This window comes from Terrapene carolina, unplaced genomic scaffold (genome assembly GCF_002925995.2).
Source record: "Terrapene carolina triunguis isolate 2854851 unplaced genomic scaffold, T_m_triunguis-2.0 Scaffold89, whole genome shotgun sequence".
In the NCBI taxonomy this organism is placed as follows: domain Eukaryota; kingdom Metazoa; phylum Chordata; order Testudines; family Emydidae; genus Terrapene; species Terrapene triunguis.
In genome coordinates, this window is record NW_020664440.1 from 4,587,419 (window position 1) to 4,606,434 (window position 19,016).

Below are 19,016 nucleotides of genomic sequence, written 5' to 3' on the forward strand. Positions count from 1 at the left end.
TGGATACAGACAGTGCCTACCCTGTACTGAACACAAGCTCAGAGAGCAGACCAGAGCTCAGGTAGTTGACAGTTCATACTCCAAACAGCCACTTACCTTAACGATGCCCACAATTTCCACCTACTCTGTTGCGAACAGAGAAATAACAATCTCCATTTTGTTTTCAAATGTGTCTTGTCTTGCTTTCAGCACTATGAGGAGAGTCAAAGAAGAACGTGGAAACCCCAATAAGTCTAGAGAAGGAAGAAAATCTCAGTAAGGTCAGAGTTCAGAGTGGATGAACATCACAAACCTTGGCTGCTTATCTGAACCGCATACGTGTCCAAGCCTCACCATGCCTCTCTAGACCTTCAAAATCCCCCTCCCTGACAATGGGCTTCAAGACAGACCAGCCTCCGACACTCCACTATTACCTTTACATGATGGTATCATCTAAGGCGGATAATGTGGCCCCCTCCCACAGCATCTTTGGGAGTGCTCCCAGCAAGTCGGTCTAATGCCCCCTCACGTTATTCCAGGATGATCTTTTTGAGGGGGTGGGTTATGGAGGTGGGAAGGGACAGCTGGTAAACGTGCCTCCCACAGAGGTCCTCCTTGCTGCTGCTGAGTGAGCAGGCTCTGTGGGCAGCGACAAGCCCCATACAACATTCTGAGCAGTTGCAAGTAGAAACCCAGGCTCAGTTCCCGGGGAAGACACAGTACTTTTTTTCCAGTTGCTCAGCGAGAAATACATAATATACCCAACCCTCTGGATACGGCAGCTGACTTTCTTGAGCGCACGGCACAGGGCCTTGAACAACTACTGCAGAATCTTTGCAGGGAGATAGCATCGGCCCTGGGCCTATCGCCATGCTGACAGAGGCGGAGAGATCCAGATTATATTCCCTGTTTTGAAATCTTTCACTGATTTTTAAAAAAGATACAAAAAGCAGACGCTCTTAACAGGCGCATTGGCCCATGATCCTGCCAATACCTACACACAAAATGTTACACGCAAGCAATCCAGTGGAACCAGTCAGCTGCAGAAGTATCGCAACAACTAGGTCCACGGTGTGGCTAATTTTGCACCAGTTTCTCCCACAGTTCTGCTTTAGCTGGAAAGTTTACCAGACAGGCAGTTCCCACAAGGTTTCCAGATCAGAGAATTTGGGAGATATGTCTCAGATTACGGAGTCTCTAAACTTTGACCATTGTTACCTTTTACAGGGATACACACTGGTTTGTGTCTTCTAGGATGAGGAATTTAGTCAGGAGGAAATGTTCCCTTTACAAGAATCCTGCAATTGACATGATTGCGAGATCTGTTGCCCTCTGTAGTATCAACTATCTTCAAATTAAAGTTCCGCAAATCCACAATGGCCCAATAGATTCCAAGTCTGCAACAGCCCCTTCGATGTTCTGTGATAATAATCCATGAAACAATGGCCACTGCATTGACACAATAGACAGGACTGCTGTTCTCCGCTGTGTCAGTGATCCATGTATTACAGGGCTGTGTCTCACATGGTTCCATGGAGATCTTTCCCTTTAAATAAAAAGTGAAAATACAAGTCGAAGGTTAAAATGTTGTTAAGGGTCAGCTCTAAAACTACACACAGAAACAACCATCCACAAAACCCCAGGACATTCTTACATTAGGGACTGCCCTCAATTCTTTCAACTTATTGTACCCACTTATCCTGGTACCTGTGGTAACTAGAGTTGATTTGAAATATTTCATTGAGACTTTTTTTCAGCACCCAAAGAGACTTTTTAAAAACATCAAACCCAAACATTTCTGCAGAAGATTTCCATGAAAAGTTGTTTGGAAAGTGAACATTTTTCTTTTCTTTTTCATGTTTTTCCACAGAAAATATTTAGTATTTTCCAACCAGCTAGAACTGAATGGAATCTGATCTAGTTGGTAACTAAATTAGGGTGGGCTCTCTATAGAGCAGTATGGTGCCACTTTTGGTCATAAGGTTCTGCTGAATGCTGTATGTAAAGCAAGACACGTCTGGAAACGATGTTACTGTGCCAGATGTGTTGATTCACTGAGGTCCAAATGTCACTCCTAAGAGTATTCTTCCTATAATCAGCGAACAAGAATTATAGCTTTGGTTATTTAGCTGACTGTGAGTAACTAAAGTAGAGCAGCGCTCAGATCAGAAAGATCAAGGAAGGGTAGTCTAGTGGTTAAAGCACAGGCCTGGTAATTAAGATGGCTGGGTTCTATTCAGCTCTTTGCCCTGTACTTCCTGTCAGACCTTGGGCAAGTTTCCAGCCTTTTGTTTCCCCATCTGTAACATAGAAAAGTTCATTAATTTGGGTAAAAGTCTTTGAGATCTTTGGTTGACAAGAATAGAAATGCAAAGTATTAGTACAGTGCGGTGGATTGAGCAAAATGGATCATCCCTGTAGATAAGACAGATACTGGATTCAAATCCCTGAAATAGTTGTTCATAACAGGGCAAATTCAGGACTTTCCATTGATTTGCTTTGGAGGTCAAGTCAGACTTCTGACATTTTTCTAAAGAGAGAGGATTTGGGACCGCAATTCCTAACCTTCTTGGAGTACCCACAAAAAGAAATAAAAATCCAGAAAACCCACCAACAGTGTGTTAGCCTTTCAGTAGCTGGCTCAGTCACACTTTATAAATGTACCTTTAATACTGTTTATGAAGGGTGAGTGTTTATTAGGTGGTTAATCAATTGTTAGAAAGTCCAACAGGTTACTTGTTACTATGGTTTATAACCACCTATAACACTTTCTACTGATTTGCTTAGAACCATCTATAGCATTCCTCATGTCTGTAATGTGCTTATATCATACAGTAACCCTCTGTCAACTCTTTCTAAATATATCCTTCATACAAAGTGTGGCCGCTGGCTGTAACACTTGCCACACAACCAAAAATAAATGGGGAGAGGCAGCAAAGAGTTAGGTCACTTAAGAAAAATTGTCACAACATATCGTTTATATTACGTATTCAGCACCGTTCCAACATGCTCATCGGCTTTTCTAATCAGGAGCCAGGCTTTTTTAATATGGCAGTGCTAATTCATCTTTGCAAGTGTCCTCTGTAGTTGGGATTTTGTATGTAGAAGGACGTGAACTGTCAGTCACTGGTACGGAAGGAAATGGGATGGGTAAGAAGAAACAGATGGTCTCTATGGCATTTTCACCAGGGAGTACAGCCCCTGTGGCATATTGCAAACCGGACTGTAATGCTCTTACTTTTGTTTTAGTTTTTAAAGCCAAAAGCTGCGTGTTGAACTTGCAGCCATACAAACCTCAGCATGCTTATGCCATGGCACATTGTAGCAGGGTTGTTAGAGATAGGCAAGGCCCTTGAGATTATCTAGCCATTGTCCCACCAAAGCAGGGTTGTACTGCTTTAACAGTGTTTTGTCCGCTCTGGTTTGAAGTGGAGCGAGCGATAGAATTTTCATGGGCAGCACAGACTGAAACGTGAAGGGATCTGCTACGCAACTGACTGCTTTTCTTCATTGCCTCACTTTGTAAATTTCACTGAACAAGGAGCTTACCTTTCTCTTGCAGCTTAGGAGCCAGAGAAGAGAATGCCTTGGAGGTGGTAGGACTCACACCCAGGAATCATAGGAGTGGGTTGATTCCCAAGATGAGGCGTTTCCCAGAGGAAAGGACCTTGCTGACTGTCTCTGGGTTTTCCCCTGCTCAGTGCCTCCAGGCGAGTTTTGTGAATTGCCCCAAGATCAGATTCTGCTAAATTCTCCCAAAGGAAGACTTGTTAGCTGTGCTACAGGAGCTTCATCTCACCATTCATTCTTTTGGTGTCACCATGAAGATTACTGCCGATGAATAGCAGCGATGACCAATCAATGCAGCAACCATCAGAGAGAGAAGGGCTAAAACACGGAGAACGGAGCAGAGGGATGGTACCCGGCCATGCATTTTATTGTTTGCGTAGCCATTATAAACACAAACGTCAGGCCAAAGCAAAGGAGCGTCAGCGCTGCTGCAATCACACGTGATGCATTTCTGCAGCACAAACCTGCAATGCCACAAATAATCTGATTTGCTTTAAACGGCTGCTTGTTTTACAACTGGCAATGTCTTCCCTCTTATTTCACCCTGGTGAGGATTTTCATGACTTGCTTTATTGTCCTTTAAAATACGATCAAACAAGGCTCTGAATAGCTTGTATATCTTGGGCTGAAAAGCACATTTATGAAACCGGATGTATGGCAATAAACTGGGAAAAAGAAATCTGACCCATTTGCCCCGTGGAAAGCCACTAAAACTCCATCATCAGCTCATTTCCCTTCTCCAACAGGTGTAAGAACAAAAGACGTATTGTCATTAGCCAGCATATAGAATAAATAAAAAGAACATGGCCATGCTAGCTGATGTGTGTGTGATAGAGACTATTGTTTCATCTCCTGCCATTACTAGGGTCTTGTGTGACGAGTTTCATTGGATTGTGTCACAAAGCCAGCACTGTCTTCTGAATCCATCTCAACGTTTAAATTGACCTCTCAGTATTTTCCTTGGTTGTCACACTGAGTGCAATGTTTATCTTGTTATGCTATTTATACAGAGCAGGCTATTTTTCCATACGGGAAATATCATGTGTCAAGCATCTGAAATTCCAAAGAAGCATATATGAAGGCTGCTCTTTACTCTGACAAATGATGGGAAACGTTTGTAGAATGGTGAGAACTTTATATCATTATTAAGATCTTACCACTCAGTGTGAGGTATTGAAACTCCTTATTCCCATATTCCCCCAAGAAATCTATGGCAGACAGGCCCGGATTAACTAGTGTGCACTGGCACAGGGCCTCCTACCAAGCTTGGGGCCCAACCAGGTTTGACCCATCATCATGGAAGGGTGGCTGGGCCAAATTTGAGTGGCGTGGAGGTGGCACACTGAGGTTTTACCCCATCTACATACTGTGGTGAGAGCTAATAGCCGGAGCTGGGCCAGGAGCCACTGGGCCGTGAGTGTGGGGCAGATTCACTTTCCAACCCCACCCCTCCTCAAGGCCCTGAATTCCACTCGGGGCAGGATCTGATTTCCATAAGTCCCAATTGTCTTAGGTTTTGTGGCACTGTTCCATGTTCCCCACAAAAAAGTCCTGGCCCAGTTGAAGTGGCTCCTGTCATGCGGGGCTGGACTCCCTGCACTGGGCATTGTAATCTGGGCCATGGTGCAAGGGGTCACACAATTTGTGCCAGGCCTTGCCAGAGCTGAGCCCCGGCACCTGGGTTTAAGCCGCAGCACCTCTTTCATGATCAATTAAGCACTGGGGGGGGGCTTCCTCTGTAACTCCCCCCCCCAACTGAAATCCCCCTTCTGGGGGCAAGATCCCACGGGACTCCCACCCCAGGGGAGATGGGGGCTCCCCAATTTCCATAGTGAACGGGGCCCCAAAATTCTCTAAGCCGGTCCTGACAGCAAGGCCAGGAACTGAACTCCTGTCACCTGACTCCCACTCCAGAGCCAGGACCACCTTTCCTCCTGAAGAGCTGCGGAAATCAAGGTATCAGGTCAGCCTTTACAAAGACATCCTGCGCACTCATTCGCTCCAGTCACGTGGCCTCCTTTCTGTTCCCTATGTGGATGAGAGATCATTTTAAGAAACCCACTGCTGTGCTCCCTGCCTATACATAGCTTCTAACCAGGAACACAGCGCTTACAGAAGCAATAAAACGATAAGATTCTGATATTGCACTAGCTTTCTCCTACCATCTAAGCTATTGCCCTTATCCTCATTGGGGCTGTTAAAACCAGAGGGAGTAGAATCAGGATCATGTATTTTCATCTGCCTAAATCTAGGCTCTATACAGTCTCTTCAGTTACTACAGCAATGGGTACCTTACAGCTGTGGATAATAATACATGAACCAATACAATTCTGTGGTTCTCTTTCTTGCCAGTGCAGTTTAATAAACACTCTAAGGGCAGCTAGTCTGCCCTCCCAGCTATGCTAAATGAGCACTTTAGGAAGTATCACCTCCCCTCAGAGCATGAACTTCGCAGTGCACCCACAACGAGGCACAGTTTTCCGAGGCGCTGAGTCAGAGGGACTGGTGACCAAACCAATAGGAGTAAGAATTTTAAGGGAGAAAAAAGACCGAGAGAGGGAGATGAGACCTGCCCACCAAATGTGTAGAGCAGGGAACCCAGATCAGAGAGAAGGTTTTCTTGCAAATAATCTGCATGTAAGAAGGATTAATATTGCCCCGTAGTAGACAAGCTCCTTTAACATTTTCCATCCGAAAATTGGCACATTTCTTATAAGAACAGCGTAAAACCTTATGATGAATCTTGGAAACTGGGACCCCAGCGAGGAGCCATGGCCTGACCATTGGTGTCAAGGGCTACCTGGATTAAGGATCATTTTCTTTAGTCCTCATCCCTCCCTTGGTGTCCTATCGTAACTTCCTTGATAAAAAAGCCCAACTGTTAAACAGACTCTCTTCTTTCTGTGCCAGCACCAGTCCTTAACGGCTCCCGTAGCAAGAACAGAGCTCAAATGCTGTGCCGAGCTCTTCCTTAATCCCTCACACATGATTTAGTCAACACCAGTGGGGGAGAAGAGGCATAGAGGTTTTTCTCCCCCCCGCCCTTCTTAGGTCAGAGAAAAGAGGTGAAATTCAATAACGCCGCTGTGCTGGAATACAATGGGAGCTCCTGCAAAGTGCTGGGAGGTTCAAATGCAGAGTGCAAAAATCGGGGTGGGGGGTTGTGAATGGCACGCCACGGTCGTGCTCTCACGCTACTCAAGCCCTAACCCCGAATCTTTTTCTTTTTGAAAGTCAGCACCGTTAGGTTTTAAAAGAAGCCAACTGGAAGATTTCATGTATCATCCTGCTGTTGCCATAGCGTTAAAAAATATCTTAACGCCACCGCCACTGGAGAAGGCATCGTTAGAAAGCTCCCTCTCCATGAAACTCAGGCGATATTCTGTGTTTGGCAATACTGGAGATGCCTATTTTATAAGTGGGTAGGGAAGATTTTAATTCCTTTAAAATGAATCTAAGCAAATATATTCGGGGGGGAACAAGACTGACCCGTTAAGTCTCTATCAGTCATAGAATTTTAGGGCTGGAAGGGACCTCAGGTGGTCAGATAGACCATCCCCCCACATGGAGGCAGGACCAAGTATACCTAGAATGTATGTGTTTTCAGAAATCACTCTGAATAATTGCAGGTCCAGAATCTGCTCATGTTGAGTAACACCTCACTCCACTGACTTCACTGGGTGGAGGAGCTACTCAGGCTGAGTATGGGTATTGGAATCTAGGCCTAAACAAGAGTGAGCAAGTGGGAGACTCAGGGGCTTGGAAGCGAGATATGGGAGGTACCATCTCCAGATGGCTGTTCCTAAATGAGGTCCAAGTGTGTCATCATCAAGGCCCGGTGTACACCTGAAACTGAGGTTGACCCAGCTATGTTGCTCGGAGGCATGAAAAATTCACACCCTGGAGAGACGTAGTTAAGCTGGTCTAAGCCCTGGTATAGACACCACTAGGTTGATGGAAGAATTCTTCAGTCAACCTCGCTACCACTTCTCAAGGGGGAGGGATTTACGACAGCAACAGAAAAACCCCTTCTGTCGCTCTAGCGCGTGTCTGCAGCTGTGGTGCTTGTAACATAGCCATATCCCAAGAGACATTAGCCTAAACCATCCTCGCCTCTGTAGCAATGCCGCACTGCTCGTACTGTGGAGCGTTTCCCCTTCCTGGGGGAATCTCCACATGATATAGCTCCAAGCTGGACCTCGGGGCCACTGTAGCATCTTGCAGCCCCAGGATTGAGTGGGTGTAATGACGGCTTAACGCCACCTTTGTCCTCTCTTCCTCAGCTGCACCAGGCATTTACTACATGATTGTGCAGTGAGTAGCAGCAAATGGTGTCTGGATCTCAGCAAGGACCTCTCAGTGCTGTGGATAATAAATGAGACAAGGGGCGGGGGGCCACCAGCCCTAAAGGCCATAGTTACATGTGCTAAATAAGAGAACAAGCTTTCCTCAGCCACTCCCCTCTCCAGGCTGTATTTCAGATCTCTCTCCCCACAGCGCTGGATCACCTCATTCCTCAGAAGGACAGCTGGAAAAGGAAAATGAACATGCAGAAGTCAGCGGTGTTTCCAAACCTTGGCTTTCCTACAGAAGGGACAAGCGTGGAGCCTGTCATACTCTCGTAGACTAGAGAGATTTGCTGGAAATCCTGGGCCAGGCACACAGATCCCCAAGAGGTTTTAAAAAAAAAATGGAAGGAGGCAAATGGAGGCTACAGAGTAAAACGGATGCTACATTCTTCAGTGCTAATTCTGGGTTGGGGAGGTGGTCGGGCCGCCTGACCACAGAGTATAATTCAATAAGGGGAGGATGAAAAGGTACTAAGAAAGAGAGAGAGGAAGCACTGTGCCTGGTAACATACGATGTGGTTCAAGCCCACACAGCGGACTCAATGAATTAGTAACAATTTCCTATTACAGCACATAGCCCTGTATAGAACAGGGAACCAAAGACAACTGGTCCTGGCTTGCAGTGATTGGAAGCTGTTGCCGATACAGTCGCATTACAATCAGCCTCAAGACGTTAAAGATAAATCTTAATTTTGGTAAGAAAGTCCAGGGCATTCATTTTAACCATTTTGGTTTTGCTACTGGTCAGCTTGTTCATTCTGATGATCTGACTGTATGGTAACTAACTTAAAATGCTGTGTGTTTAACTTCCTTCCAAAAGCAAAACACAGGATGGCTAGTGTGGCCTCTCTCAAAGAAAGAATTTTACAAGCACAGATTAGAGACCAGTTTTACAGACGCCTTTCTTGTGCTCGGACGGTTGGCTGCTGCTGCTACAAGAAAAGGTCTTTTATTGCAATCACAGCAGAAATGTAAACATTTGAAATAAAGCTAAACAAGAGTTTGGTTGTTGAGGAAAGGGACAGTCATCCGTCAGCATTTGGCAAACAAACCATTCTTAAGAGTGGTTTTCTGCAACTCTGACCTTTAGGTCCAGCAAGCAGATCAAATATTTTAGCCTCAATCCTTTTTTAACCCAATGCACACAGGTTCTTACAGTACCTCCTGCTGGCTGGAATACAGAGCACCATTGACAGTTGCCTCAGGAAGCCTTCTGTAATTTGTTCTCCAGCTGGATGGTAGGAACAAGAAACCTAAGTGCCAAATCCTGATCCCATTGGTGTTTGCTACTGGGGGAGATTTTTCCAAGGCAAAGGGTTATTAATTACCCAATTCTCATTTGGAAAAAAAAAATCTATACAAGTTGGATGCCTAACTCCTTGTCATGCCTTTGAAAAATCTACCCTTATGGCTTCAATGGCCCTAGATGTGAAATCCTACAGTTATAGGGCCAGTTTTATACCAAGGTGTGTGCTGACAGGTCCCAGAGACTCCAGTGGAGTTGTGTGTGGAACTTGGCTCATAGAGAGGGCCACAAGTCCAGGTTTGCCCCAAGTTTTAAACATTTTCAGGGCTGCTTCTCTTCTACCAAATTCTTCTCTTACCTCAATGTGTGTTTGCAATGTGCTTAGCTGGCTGTGGGAGTGGCTTGCAGACCCAATTGCATTATGCATGTGGTTCGGATTCAACCAATAGCTAGTCTCACATCTCTACGAATCTCAACCGTGCTTTGATATTTCAAACATTCATACATCTGAACTTTTTCGATTGCTTTCTGTGTCTATGTTCTTAAAACCAAGTACACGCCCCTAGTATCTGAGCACAGGTGTTTGATTGATGTGTTTCCTCTTAACAATCTGTGACTGACACACACACACACATACGTAGACACACACAAATCTGACAATTTTCTTCTCTTTTTTTAATCATGCCAGGCTTACATGCAGAAAGGAAAAAAAAGCAGCCAGGTGACTAGAAAACCATTCTAAAATGAATATTGAAAAAATATTTGCATGGGTCAGTTAAACTTTAAACCGTTCAGCACTGGAAGCCTGCCTAGCTGAGGTAGTGTGTTCGCTTTGGCAGACTGCGTGACTTACATTTTGCAATATCATTCCTGTTCTTTGCAATTTTGGTCTTATCAAAATTAACTGCTGAAATCAGCACAGCTATTACATAAAAAGATAAAATTTTAAAAATCACTGTGATTCTTCTGTGAAACTGCATCAAGGTTGCAAAGTCAAATGCTAGGATATGCCTGAATCGAGGTTGCCTGTGTAACCTTAATTTGGCCCCCTTCTTCATATGCATTATGATACAGTCTTCAGTTACATAAGAGTATATTAAAATTGAAGCGAAGGGACAGTCAGCTATCAAGATTCTACTTCTCCTGCAACTTGACATGGAGAGGAAGGATGGTACAATGGCTAGGGAGCTAGCCACAGACTTGGGTTCAATTCCTTGCTTCGCCACAGACTTCTTGTGTGACCTTTGGCAAGTCACCTAGCCTCTGTGTGCTTCAGTTTTCCCATCTGTAAAATGGGGATAAGAACACTGTCCTGCCTCATAGGGATGTTGTGAGGCTAAATACATTACAGATTGTGAGGCACTCAAATACTGTAGTGATGGGGGCCAGATAATTTCCCTAGTTAGACTGAGGACAAGACTGGACCCAATATGTCCTCTTACCCAGAGGCATGTGAAGACTAGGATGATGTACAGTCATAATATTGCCTTTTCCTTAGCACATGTCTGAAGACAGCGTATAGCTGGGGTTTGGGATTCAGTCAGCTACTATCGTTTTACAAAGATATGCAGCCCATTCTGCAGTCACTGCACAGGGAATCACAACGAGCAGTACATTTTAGCTTGCCGACCTTTTGAATGAAACCCCGCCCCAGACATTGATCTTAGGTTGAATCATTCCAAAACCAGAATTTCATAACTTGGGAGATTATTAGTTCCTCCCTCTCCTGCCAGTTTTTCAAATGCCATCAAGCAAATCTGACAGAGGAACAACAACAACAGAACGTTCTGACGCAGCACAAAGTGTTCTGGAAAGCGACTTTGCTAGCTGTGATTTGGAATCCTCACTCCCTGGCATGGAAGGGAGGGAAAAGGAAGAGAGAGAGAGAACTCTACATTTGGGGCAAGATTATGTTATGCTGGGCTGGGGAGGGGCTGCGGCAGTTCCTGGAGGTATTATGCCTTTGAAAGGCATAACAATTTCACTAGGCACTGGGGGTGATGGAAAGCTGCTTTGGAATGGTGAAGCTTGTGCCCCTCCCTTCCCTAGTACACCTCTACTGTTGTCTCTTGGCCATAGGCCCATGCCAACAAGTGACCCTCTCGCTTGGGCTGCTGTCATTATTACAGTAGCTCCGAGCAGGGTCAGGACCCCACTATGCAAAACATGAAGTAGGAGACAATCTCCTCCCCTACAGACTTCTTAGTCTGCTCCTCTCCGTGTGCTCCTCAACCCTTATATCCACATCATAGCTGTCCCCTGAGCAGGTATTCTCAACAGATGGTTTCCAAATGAGATCTCGCGATTCTAGTGCACCCTAGCCATAATTTGGGCTTCAAGAATCGTTCTCAAAACCACAATTCGTTGTCTTGAAGCTGTATGGCATTTCGGTACCAGCCTGTTTAAGTTCTTGTATATTTATCTCAAACACTGTCATCCACTCCCCCATGCCCTGTCAGTACTGACCTCGGCATGCAATCACCAGTCTTGCCTTCGTCTTAAGGCAAGGACTCCTTGAACTTTGTGGTCTATGATAACAACTCCCTCTGTCTGCTCCTCTCAAGAGACAGACGGGGTTATGATCTTGGTCAGAGTGTGCCTTCTAAAGAAAGCCAGTCAGTCATGGAGATCTTACAAATACTCATATTTAGGTCTACTAGAACAACATGAAGCCTAGTGAAAATACAGAGTAGGGCTCTTTCTAGCCTGGGCTGAATTTGTAAAGAAAAATTGTTACCAAAAAAATATAAAGAGAAGCTTTCCTGCCTTGCTAGAAATCAGCATGATGTCATGACGAAAGCATGTGTCTTATTCCTAGGACAGTGTTCGTCTCACCCATCAACTCTTAAGCTCAGTTTTAGAAAGTCTCTGATCAATGGAGGGGAAATTGTCTTGAGTGAACCAATTATCTATTTTTCCAACCCACGGCATTCTGAAGTTGCATTAAGTCCTGTCATTCCTAGACTTTGACCCATTGTGTGTTACCCAAGTTATATTTGCCATTATGAGACACCTTCCCATCATTTGCCATAATCAGATCCATTACACATATCTGTATGAACACAAAATTCCTTTGAACTTCAAAAGAGTTTTAGTTCTTTGATTACGGCTTTATCAGCAGCACATAATCAAGTTACAGACAGACCCACTCAGAATTTAGTCTTAACCCTTTTTGACTGCAGACAATTGCAGGTACGTAGCCAGCAAATGGCCTTTGTGTTGTATCCAAGTTATTTATCAAGATAAACTGTCTCTACTTTTTCAGGAGACAGTCTTCCCTGTCAGGTGTGAAGGGTTAGCCTCTTGAGATATCAGAAGTCATCACAGCTAATAAAGTAGCTGCATCCCAGACTTTCCTGGAAGATGGACTTTCAACAACTACTCCACATATCACTTTGATCCTGATAACATTAAACATCAAATATCCTCAGATGGGCGTTTGACCCCGAGTCCATGCAGCCTTTCAGAAGCATGGGCTCAAGCAGCGGTCCAGCAGAACTAGTCTAATACAATTTAAGTTCAGGGACCATGAGTTTTCACATATTTTAAAGTATAAGAATGCGTTCTCATTTGACTTCCACTGTCTATTGCACTGAAGGCCGAAAGAGTTAAGTTTAGGGATGTAATGGGGAACCTGGGTCTCAACACAGTCCTGGCTGGGACAGGCGAGTCCCATAGGTGGAAAAAAATCAGAAAGGGGCACTGCCTGGTAGATGGACTGTGGAGGGAACTGACTGCCTTGCTACACTATTAATTAGTAGCTTTGTTTCACCAGCTGGTCGGGAAATATTGACAGGGCTTTCCCAGAAAGCAGACAAAGCACACACCTGGGGGAAAGTAATTGCCCGTGTATCTCACTTTTACATCTAGGTGCTCCCACCCCTGTTAGTGCTAGGAAATCCATTTAAACAAAATGGAGCATGCCTGGCCTTTCCTTCACCACAGGACATTGCAGCCAGGACATGGCAGGCGGGCTACTCTCCCTGCATGACCCCTTCTAACTCCCACTACTGTTAGCGCCAACCTTCCACCCCAGTTCGCTGTTCCTCATCTCCCACCCTTCCATTGTTATCCCCGACCCCTTCTCAGCAGATGTGGAAGAACCTCCTCTCGCCAGCTAGCAGGAGGGGAGATGACATAGTGACTCTCGGGAGCCTTACTTTTGTGACATGCCAGTGTCAAATCCTCCAGCAAACTGGTCATTCGGCAGCAAACCTACAGAAAGACAAAGGCGCAGGAATGTATGAAACAAATGCTTCTGGAAATTCTAGCCATTTGCGGAGGCCTTTTGGAAATACGGGCTTAAGTAAGTATCACAAACTGTAATATATAATTCAATTGTGGGAGGAAAACCCCTTGTTTTCTGTCTGAACCTCATACAGATGCAGCGCTCTAGTTTGCTACAGCTTTCAGCACAGAAATGTGGTGGTCTTCTTGCCAAATTTAGGCTTAGTGTGTTTCCAAGTAGACAGGGCTCTGAGGGGGCTGATTCCATATTAGTACTGCAGTACAGCATGAATCCAGGGGTTAGATACTTGCGGTTAAACGTCACTACAAATTGTTGTTTTATCAGTTGCAGCTGATGAAGAACAATGCTTGTTGTCAAGTATCAGGGGGTAGCCGTGTTAGTCTGTATCTACAAAAACAACAAGGAGTCTGGTGGCACCTTAAAGACTAACAGATTTATTTGGACATAAGCTTTCGTGGGTAAAAACCTCACTTCTTCAGATGCAATGCTTGTTGTGGTGGTGGTTGTTCAAAGCCTTTCGATACAAAAAGTTGCACATTTTCTAGAAGCTGGACTGGGTAGGGCAGAGCTGGCAGATTAGATGATCCGCTCAGGTTGGTGAGATGGACTTTTAACGGATCATTTGAACAGATATCCATGGTGATGTTAATATGACAGCTCAGCTATCAAGAGAAAATGCATTAGTAGCGCTGTGTGAATATCAGATTTTTAAGTTCACTGGTAATTCCGGAAAAACATTGCTTCAGGTCCAGTGAAACATTTAATAAATGTTGACCATTTTTTAAAGGTTTTTGTCTTTAAAAATTAAAGGAATTTTCAAAATGAAAAGTCATTTCAAACAAACAAAAAAATCTAAAGGTTTTGCCTTTTCACTCCCTCCCCCACAAGCGATTCAGAAAAACCAACGTGAACTTGCAAAACATTTTGGTGTCACCAAATCCTCATTTTTCACCGAAAAAGGCTTTGTCTGAAAAATTTTGCCCAGCGCTGTGTGTTAACCTCAGCGCGTGACTTTTATGAAGCCATGGAATGGCCTTTTTTATGGGTGGGGAAGCCTGACATGGAACATGTTAATGTGAATCAGCTGCTTTCATCAAATTCCTGATTGGTTGGCTCACATCTGTAGATCAGCTCTGCATGGGTCCTCCTCTGTGGAGCTGGCTGATCAGTGGTGGCTCTCTCTCAGGGCCACCATTTCATTTCACCTTGCACAACACATCGAGGCTGCTGGAAGAATTGACTGTTGCTCTTTTCAGTTCCCATCACTTTCACGTTGCCTGCTCTGTATCTAGGTGAGAGGCATTCGGAGGCCGTCTAGACCAGCGGTTCTCAAACTGTGGGTCGGGACCCCAAAGTGGGTCACAATTCCATTTTAATGGGGTCACCAGGGATGGCTTAAACTTGCTGGGCCTGGGGCCGAAGCCCAAGGACTTCAGCCCTGGGCAGTGGGGCTCAGGTTACAGGCCCTGCGCCCAGGGCTGAAGCTCCTTGGGATTTAGCTTGGGTTCCCCCCACCCGGGGTGGTGGGGCTCAGGCTTTGGCCCCCCTACCCAAGGCGGCGGAGCTCTGGCAGGCTCAGGCTTCGGTCCCCGCTCCTGGAGTCATGTAGTAATTTTTGTTGTCAGAAGGGGAATGAAGTTTGAGACCCCCTGATCTAGCCCAATATTACTACACTACGGGTGACAACAAATGGGATGATTTCTCGCATGGCCCATGACTCTAGGATAGTATTATTTCCAGTTATGTCTGCTCCTCTCCGCTACTAGCTGCAGCTGCTTCACAAGCCTCGCTCTTTTTCCATGACCTTTTACCATCTGAGCATGTATTTCCCCTTTAAATGGGTTTTTCAGCGCTTGACTCCAGGTGTTTCTCTTCCTTCAACTGACGCGCGGGCTGTGGATGATGCAATAGAATAGGCTCTCTGTTGAAAGGCAATCGGATCACAGATTTTTGTTATTAGGCTTGTCATCCATAGCTGTTCTTAGATACGGCAAGTGCAGGAAGATAAATCTGGAGGTTAAATTATCTCCATTTTTTCCTAAGTGCACACTTTGTCTTCTTGTTGTCTTGTCATTCAGTCCTCAGCGATACACCGAAACCCCAAGCTGCTACCTCTTGCTGATAGCTGATACTTAAACTACATGAATTGCAGTGACGGAGTTGGGGAGAGCAGAATCAGTTCTCTAAGTTACAGGGGAAGCTTATGTAATCAGTGCAGTGAATGAGAATGTCTGACATGAATATAAAATTCCTTCCCTGTGCAAAAAGTAAAATAAAATGAGTGATGTGCACTGCATGCCACAGAGACTCATGGCCATGTTTTCCAAAGGTGGGGGACTAGGAAAGGCATGTACACATGTATGTACTCACATTTTGTTCATGCAAAATGTATGTAATATCAAACTGGAAACACATATTTTCTATCTGTATGGGCATCTATTTCCCCCTCAACACACACAGGCAAACAAAGCTCAGCAATCTAAATATTTGGCCAAATGTCGAGACGACAGAAGATCCACAATGCCATAGATTGTTACGTCAAATATAGTAGCCAATCCCTCCTCAGCAACATGGGCTACTGTGAGCACATCCAATCTGTCAACCAATCACTGTAGTGACTTCCCATAGATAGAAGAGTCATTTTCAAGGTGTGACAGTTTGGGGAATATGTCAGTGTCCAATTATGAATTCCATTTGATTTTATGAACACTATTGATGACTGCAACCTTCCATATGCGTGAGCACTTCTATTTTGTGGCAGAAAACACACTCTGTCAGGAAGAGGAGGTGGATGAGGCATTTCTAGAACAAACAACAGAAGTATCCAAAAAACACAAAACCTGGTAATAATGGAGATCTTGAGCTGCCCAGACTTCTGTTGGAAAAGTAATACAGCAAAACACAAAATGTACAATATGTTCCTGAAATGTATTGCAGACAACTTCTTGTTTGAGATGGTGGAGAACGCAACCAGGGAGCCAGCCATTTTAGACTTGATTCTGACTAACAGGGAGTAATTGGTTGCGAATCTGGAGGTTGAAGGCAATTTGGGTGAAAGTGATCATGAAATGATGATTCATGATTTTCAGGAAAGGAAGGAGGGAGAGCAGCAGAATAAGGACAATGGACCTCAAAAAAGCAAACTTTAACAGACTCAGAACTGACAGGTGAGCTCTCATGGGAAGAAAATCTAAGGGAAAATGGAGTTCAGGAAATCTGGGAGTTTCCTAAAGACAATATTAAAGGCAGAATGGCAAACTATCCTGATGCAAAGAGAAGATATGAAGAATAGACAGAGGCCAATATGGCTCCATCAGGAGCGCTGTAATGACCTGAAAATCAAAAAGGAATCCTTCAAAAAGTGGAAATAAGGACAAATTGATAAGGATGAGTACAAAAGAATAGCACAAGCCTATAGGGACAAAATCAGAAAGACTAAGGCACAAAATGAGTTGCACTTAGCAAGGGACATCAAAGTGGATAAGAAGAGGTTCTGTAGATACATTAGGACCAAGAATGAAAAAAGATAAAGAAAATATAGGTCCACTACTTAGCTGGGAGGGAGAACTAATAATGGATGACATCATGAAGGCTGAGGTGTTTAATGCCTCCCTTGCTTTGGTCTTCTCTAAAAGAGTTAATTGTGACCACATATTTAACACAACTAATATTAACAACAAGGGAAAGGAGCACAAGCCAGAATAGGGAAAGAACAGGTTAAATAAGTTAGATGTATTCAAGTCAGCAGGGCCTGAAGAAATTCACCCTATGATACTCAAGGAACTAGTGAAAGCAATCTCAAAACTGGGAGTGATTATCTTCGAGAACTCAGGGAGGATGGGCGAGGTCCCAGGAAGGGAGAAGGGCAGACGTAGTACTTATCTTTTAAAAGGTGTGGGGTGGGGGGAGGGAAAGGACCTGGAGAATTATAAACCAGTCAGCCTAACTTCAATATCTGGGAAGATACTGGAACAAATTATTCAACAATCAATTTGTAAGCACCTAACGGATAATAGGATAATCAATAATAGCCAACATGGATTTGTCATAGAATCATAGAAGATTAGTGTTGGACGAGACCTCAGGAGGTATCTAGTCCAACCCCCTGCTCAAAGCAGGAGCAACCCCAACTAAATCATCCCAGCCAGGGCTTTGTCAAGCTGGGCCTTAAAAACCTCTAAAGAAGGAGATTCCACCACCTCCCTAGGTAACCCATTCCAGTGCTTCACCACCCTCCTAGTGAAATAGTTTTTCCTAATATCCAACCTAGACCTCCCCCCACTGCAACATGAGACCATTGCTCCTTGTTCTGTCCTCTGCCACCACTGAGAACAGCCGAGCTCCATCCTCTTTGGAACCCTCCTTCAGGTAGTTGAAGGCTGCTATCAAATCCCTCTCCATCTTCTCCTCTGCAGACTAAATAAGCCCAGTTCCCTCAACCTCTTCTCAGAAATGTCAACTGCTGGAAATGGGCCATTTTGATTACCACTACAAAAAGTTTTTTTTCTCTCCTGCTGGTAATAGCTCATCTTAACCGATCACTCTCGTTACAGTGTGTATGGTAACACCCATTGTCTCATGTTCTCTGTGTGTATATATATCTTCCTGCTGTATTTTCAACTGCATGCATCTGATGAAGTGGGTTTTAGCCCACGAAAGCTTATGCTCAAATAAATTTGTTAGTCTCTAAGGTGCCACAAGGACTCCTGTTCTTTTTGCAGATACAGACTAACACGGCTGCTTCTCTGACACCTATAGTGAAGACAATAGATGTTTTGCAATTGACCGCAATGCGTCCAGGATTTCACCCCTAGCATTAAAAAGCTCTGCTTTGATAGTTGACTATGATTCCATAACAACCACTGTATACTCTGGAGAAAAATAGTTCATCGCATAATAAAGCCTGATGACTACACTGACTTTTTTTTAAAATGGTCAATATTATTATATATATGTATCCAGCATTTTTCTGACATTTTGACCAACCACGATTACAAATTAATTTCCAAACTTAAAAAAACTTTGATTTTTCCATAGTATCAACACTCCCCAACAGAGTAATAAAGATCTGTGTACACAACGTGAGGTGATAACCAATTTCTATTCTGTATCATGGCACACATCCAATAATTGCTTAAACTGCTAACTCCGTAAATTGTCATTTTTATGCAAAAGCTCTGTGGCTATAAAGTTGGGTTTTGCTCACAGTTTTGGACACAACTCCATTGGAGCTGAATTCCAAAAGAACCCAAGAAGCATAAATTAAGGAAATATTATGCAGAATGCCAAGGTCATTTTAGTAATAAGTTTCTCTCCAGGCTGGATTGCAGGAGAAAGGTAATCCCACAGGGAGGAGTGAGCACATGTACCAAGTAAATTCCTGATGCTGCATGGACGCGCTTGGCTATGGTACAACTATGTTTAATAGCCCAAAGTAAAGCAGTTAATGGGGAAAGATTGCTCCTAATCAAACTAAGCACTTTGCATAAGAGTTGAAATTAAAATCTTTTCCTTAATTGATATCCAGACCATGTAAATTCATTTGTCAGATGGGTAACAGAAAATTAAATTTAGGCTAACATAAATCCAAAAAAGCAAATAATGTTTCATATAACTGCAAGAG